This window comes from Hylobates moloch, unplaced genomic scaffold (genome assembly GCF_009828535.3).
Source record: "Hylobates moloch isolate HMO894 unplaced genomic scaffold, HMol_V3 SCAFFOLD_19, whole genome shotgun sequence".
Lineage (NCBI taxonomy): Eukaryota > Metazoa > Chordata > Mammalia > Primates > Hylobatidae > Hylobates > Hylobates moloch.
The window spans coordinates 57,244,765-57,251,075 of NW_026652294.1; positions in this window are offsets into that span (position 1 = coordinate 57,244,765).

The window sequence follows — 6,311 nt, forward strand, 5'->3', positions numbered from 1 at the left end:
TTATTATGCTGGATTAGAATTTTGAAAAATTGATATATTCTCATTTTTTAGTATTTATTATTTGCTCAGCTAAACTGGCATTTAACCAATGTCCGATAAAATGCATGAGGACTTCTGGGAGAAATAACTGACTCCAGGTATAGGGCATGGAAGTACCAGGATACTCTGGAGTATCTTGTGGTAACAGAAGATAGGGAAGGGCCCAGAAACAAAAACTATAGGTGCACATCAAAAACACACAGGAGTCAACCTGAATGAGCTTCCAATAGCCAAAGCTGGGACAAGTAGAGCAACAAAATAGTGATAGTATTTGATTATAACCCAAATAATAGAATAAATATCCATGAGTTCATACTGATATAAGTAAATGAGCAGGTGGATAATCATAAATTGGATAGGAGGGCCAACTCTTTCAGAAACATTTCAAATAATAAATATAGAAAGAATGAGAAAAATGGAATATCACAGAAAAATAATTGCAATAGGCAAGATTCACAGGTAAATCATAAAACAAGTGAGCAAAACTTTGAAGGAATTGAGGATGACCGCATATCCTCAATGTATCTCCCTCCAAAAGATTTTTAAATTACTGTGATGTTTTCATATATATCAACAAATTCTTGGATACATTGTTCTCTATGTGGTAGAACTTAATTATCCTCCCTTTAATGTGGGCTCATATTCGTGACATGTTTCTGACACATGCAGTATGGAAAGGGAAAAATAGTAATTCTACATAGGAGAAACCTGGCAGACAACAACTTAACCAAGTGATTAATTTAATATCAGCAGCAATAAGCTATTGATATTGTATGCTTCCTATATTATTCGATGTAATGAGCATGTACTCCATTGTATTCATCCATTAAATCTATAATGCAACCATGAGAAAATTCCACACATCCAAATTGAGGAACATCCTACAAAGTAACTGACCAATATTCTTTAACAGTCTTCAGGTCATGAAAGTCAGGAAAGACTCAGCTCATGTTATAGATGAGAGGAGAATAAAGAGATGTGACAATGAAATGTAATATGGGACCCTGGAAGGAATCTTAAATCAGAAAAAGGACATCAGTCAAAAAGTTAAGGAAATCACAATGAAGCCAGAAGTTTAGCAAATTTTTTCTTTGTTTGTTTTTTCTTTTTTCTTTTCTTTTCTTTTTTTTTTTTTTTTTTTTTCTGAGATGGACTCTCACACTGCTGCCCAGGCTGGAGGTCAGTGGTGCAATCTTGGCTCACTGCAACCTTCGCCTCCTGGGTTCAAGTGATCCTCCTGCCTCAGCCTCCAAGTAGCTGGGACAACAGGCGTGAGCCAACATGCCCAGCTAATTTTTGTATTTTTAGTAGAGACAAGGTTTCACAGTGTTGGCCAGGATGGTGTCGACCTCTTGACCTCCTGATCCACCTGCCTCGGCCACCCAAAGTGCTGGGATTACAGGTGTGAGCCACCAGCGACTGGCCAAGTTTAGCAAATATTAGTGCACCACTTTTAATTTCTTAGTTTTGATCATTGTTTCATGGCTATGTAAGTTGTTAACATTAGGAGAAGCTGAGTGAAGGGAAGAGAACTCCCTGTACTATCTTTGCAAATCTCTATAGTTCTAGAATTGTTTCGAAATACAAGATAAAAATGAATAGGCTTCCAAAATTCTTAACATTACTGATTAAAATTTTAAAAATATATATTTCATTGATTAAAATCTTTCATTAAATGGTATTGTTTTCAAAAGACATAAAATTTAATCTCCCTTGTAACTGTTTAGCAGATAGTTCTGTCTCTTACCCTTTAAGTTTCTGACAACGACTCTGTCCTTTGCCAAACTTCAGTCAGTCTCCTCCAAACTCTCCTGTTGACTAGCTCGTGCCTTTGGGTCCATTCTTAGGTCTGCCAAATCCAGTGGTAGCAGGAATCTTACTAAGTCAGTTTTATGAGAATCCTTCCATGCTTGATAGCTGATTTACCCTTGATATATGATCAAATTGTTCATCCCACACACTCAATATATAATTACACTGGCTTGCCTTTAGAAAGAATTATGTTCAGCTTAGGAAGGATACCCCTGCCTTTGATGTCTCCTTTTAGTGATTTTCTATCTGACCCCTCATTCTGCTTGGTGGATATAAACCCCAGGCTGTCTTTGCTGATTTTTGAGCTGAGCACCAATTGGTCTCTCTCCCCTGTTGATACGGTTTGGGTCAGCATCCCCATCCAAATCTCACATGGAACTGTAATCCCCAGTGTAGGAGGCGGGGCCTGGTGGGAGGTGATTGGATCATGGGGTGGTTTCTCATGGTTTAACACCATGTGTTGTGGGCTTTGAAATGAAATATAAATAATTTATATTTTAATAATTCTACTGGGGGGTGGAGACAAGATGGCCGAATAGGAACAGCTCCGGTCTCCAGCTCCCAGCCCCAGCGACACAGAAGACGGGTGATTTCTGCATTTCTGCTTGAGGTACCGGTTTCATCTCACTAGGGAGTGCCTAACAGTGGGTGCAGGACAGTCGGTGAAGCGCACTGTGCGCGAGCCGAAGCAGGGCGAGGCATTGCCTCACTCGGGAAGCGCAAGGGGTCAGGGAGTTCCCTTTCCTAGTCAAAGAAAGGGGAAACAGACTGCACCTGGAATATCGGGTCAGTCCCACCCCAATACTGCGCTTTTCCAACGGGCCTGGAAAACGGCACACTAGGAGATTGTGTCCCGCACCTGGCTCGGAGGGTCCTGTGCCCACGGAGTCTCGCTGATTGCCAGCACAGCAGTCTGAGATCAAGCTGCAAGGCGGCAGCGAGGCTGGGGGAGGGGCGCCCGCCATTAACCAGGCTTGCTTAGGTAAACAAAGCAGCCAGGACGCTCGAACTGGGTGGAGCCCACCACAGCTCAAGGAGGCCTGCCTGCCTCTGTAGGCTCCACCTCTGGGGGCAGGGCACAGACAAACAAAAACTCAGCAAGAACCTCCACAGACTTAAAGGTCCCTGTCTGACTGACAGCTTTGAAGAGAGTAGTGGTTCTCCCAGCACGCAGCTGGAGATCTCAGAACGGACAGACTGCCTCCTAAAGTGGGTCCCTCACCCCTGAGCAGCCTAACTGGGAGGCACCCCCCCAGTAGGGACAGACTGACACCTCATTCAACCGGGTACCCCTCTGAGACAAAACTTTCAGACGAACTATCAGACAGCTGAATTTGTGGTCTCACGAAAATCCACTGTTCTGCAGCCACCGCTGCTGACACCCAGCCAAACAGGGTCTGGAGTGGACCTCTAGTAAACTCCAACAGACCTGCAGCTGAGGGTCCTGTCTGGTAGAAGGAAAACTAACAAACAGAAAGGACATCCACACCAAAAACTCATCTGTACATCACCATCATCAAAGACAAAAAGTAGATAAAACCACAAAGATGGGGAAAAAACAGAGCAGAAAAACTGGAAACTCTAAAAAGCAGAGCAACTCTCCTCCTCCAAAGGAACGCAGTTCCTCACCAGCAACGGAACAAAGCTGGATGGAGGATGACTTTGATGAGTTGAGAGAAGAAGGCTTCAGACGATCAAACTACTCTGAGCTACGAGAGGAAATTCAAAACAATAGCAAAGAAGTTAAAAACTTTGAAAAAATATTAGAAGAATGGATAACTAGAATAATCAATGGAGAGAAGGGCTTAAAGGAGCTGATGGAGCTGAAAGCCAAGTTTCGAGAACTACGCGAAGATTGCAGAAGCCTCAGTAGCAGATGCGATCAACTGGAAGAAAGGGTATCACTGATGGAAGATGAAATGAATGAAATGAAGAGAGAAGGGAAGTTTAGAGAAAAAAGAATAAAAAGAAATGAACAAAGCCTCCAAGAAATTTGGGACTATGTGAAAAGACCAAACCTACGTCTGATTGGTGTACCTGAAAATGATGGGGAGAATGGAACCAAGTTGGAAAACACTCTGCAAGATATTATCCAGGAGAACTTCCCCAATCTAGCCAGGCAGGCCAGCATTCAGATTCAGGAAATACAGAGAACGCCACAAAGATACTCCTCGAGAAGGGCAACTCCAAGACACATAATTGTCAGATTCACCAAAGTTGAAATGAAGGAAAAAATGTTAAGGGCAGCCAGAGAGAAAGGTCGGGTTACCCACAAAGGGAAGCCCATCAGACTAACAGCTGATCTCTCAGCAGAAACTCTACAAGCCAGAAGAGAGTGGGGGCCGATATTCAACGTTCTTAAAGAAAAGAATTTTCAACCCAGAATTTGCTATCCCGCCAAACTAAGCTTCATAAGTGAAGGAGAAATAAAATACTTTACAGACAAGCAAACGCTGAGTGATTTTGTCACCACCAGGCCTGCCCTAAAAGAGCTCCTGAAGGAAGCACTAAACATGGAAAGGAACAACCGGTACCAGCCACTGCAAAAACATGCCAAATTGTAAAGACCAGCGAGGCTAGGAAGAAACAATAGCAACTAACGAGCAAAATAACCAACTAACATCACAATGACAGGATCAGATTCACACATAACAATATTAACTTTAAATGTAAATGGGCTAAATGCTCCAATCAAAAGACACAGACTGGCAAACTGGATAAGGAGTCAGGACCCATCAGTGTGCTGTATTCAGGAAACCCATCTCACGTGCAGAGACACACATAGACTCAAAATAAAGGGATGGAGGAAGATCTATCAAGCAACTGGAAAACAAAAAAAGGCAGGGGTTGCAATCCTAGTCTCTGATAAAATAGACTTTAAACCAACAAAGATCAAAAGAGACAAAGAAGGCCATTACATAATGGTAAAGGGATCAATTCAACAAGAAGAGCTAACTATCCTAAATATATATGCACCCAACACAGGAGCAACCAGATTCATAAAGCAAGTCCTCAGTGACCTACAAAAGGACTTAAACTCCCACACAATAATAATGGGAGATTTTAACACCCCACTGTCAGCATTAGACAGATCAACGAGACAGAAAGTTAACAAGGATATCCAGGAATTGAACTCAGCTCTACATAAAGTGGACCTAATAGACATCTACAGAACTCTCCACCCCAAGTCAACAGAATATACATTTTTTTCAGCACCACACCACACCTATTCCAAAATTGACCACATAGTTGGAAGTAAAGCTCTCCTCAGCAAATGTAAAAGAACAGAAATTATAACAAACTGTCTCTCAGACCACAGTGCAATCAAACTAGAACTCAGGATTAAGAAACTCACTCAAAACCGCTCAACTACATGGAAACTGAACAACCTGCTCCGGAATGACTATTGGGTACATAATGAAATGAAGGCAGAAATAAAGATGTTCTTTGAAACCAACGAGAACAAAGACACGACATACCAGAATCTCTGGGACACATTCAAAGCAGTGTGTAGAGGGAAATTTATAGCACTAAATGCCCACAAGAGAAAGCAGGAAAGATCCAAAATTGACACCCTAACATCACAATTAAAAGAACTAGAAAAGCAAGAGCAAACACATTCAAAAGCTAGCAGAAGGCTAGAAATAACTAAAATCAGAGCAGAACTGAAGGAAATAGAGACACAAAAAACCCTTCAAAAATTAATGAATCCAGGAGCTGGTTTTTTGAAAAGATCAACAAAATTGACGGACCGCTAGCAAGACTAATAAAGAAGAAAAGAGAGAAGAATCAAATAGATGCAATAAAAAACGAAAAAGGGGATATCACCACCGATCCCACAGAAATACAATCTACCATCAGAGAATACTACAAACACCTCTATGCAAATAAACTAGAAAATCTAGAAGAAATGGATAAATTCCTCGACAAATACACCCTCCCAAGACTAAACCAGGAAGAAGTTGAATCTCTGAATAGACCAATAACAGGTTCTGAAATTGTGGCAATAATCAATAGCTTACCAACCAAAAAGAGTCCAGGACCTGATGGATTCACAGCTGAATTCTACCAGAGGTACAAGGAGGAACTGGTACCATTCCTTCTGAAACTATTCCAATCGATAGAAAAAGAGGGAATCCTCCCTAACACATTTTATGAAGCCAGCATCATCCTGATACCAAAACCTGGCAGAGACATAACCAAAAAAGAGAATTTCAGACCAATATCCTTGATGAACATTGATGCAAAAATCCTCAATAAAATACTGGCAAACCGAATCCAGCAGCACATCAAAAAGCTTATCCACCATGATCAAGTGGGCTTCATCCCTGGGATGCAAGGCTGGTTCAACACACGCAAATCAATAAATGTAATCCAGCATATAAACAGAACCAAAGACAAAAACCACATGATTATCTCAATAGATGCAGAAAAGGCCTTTGACAAAATTCAACAACCCT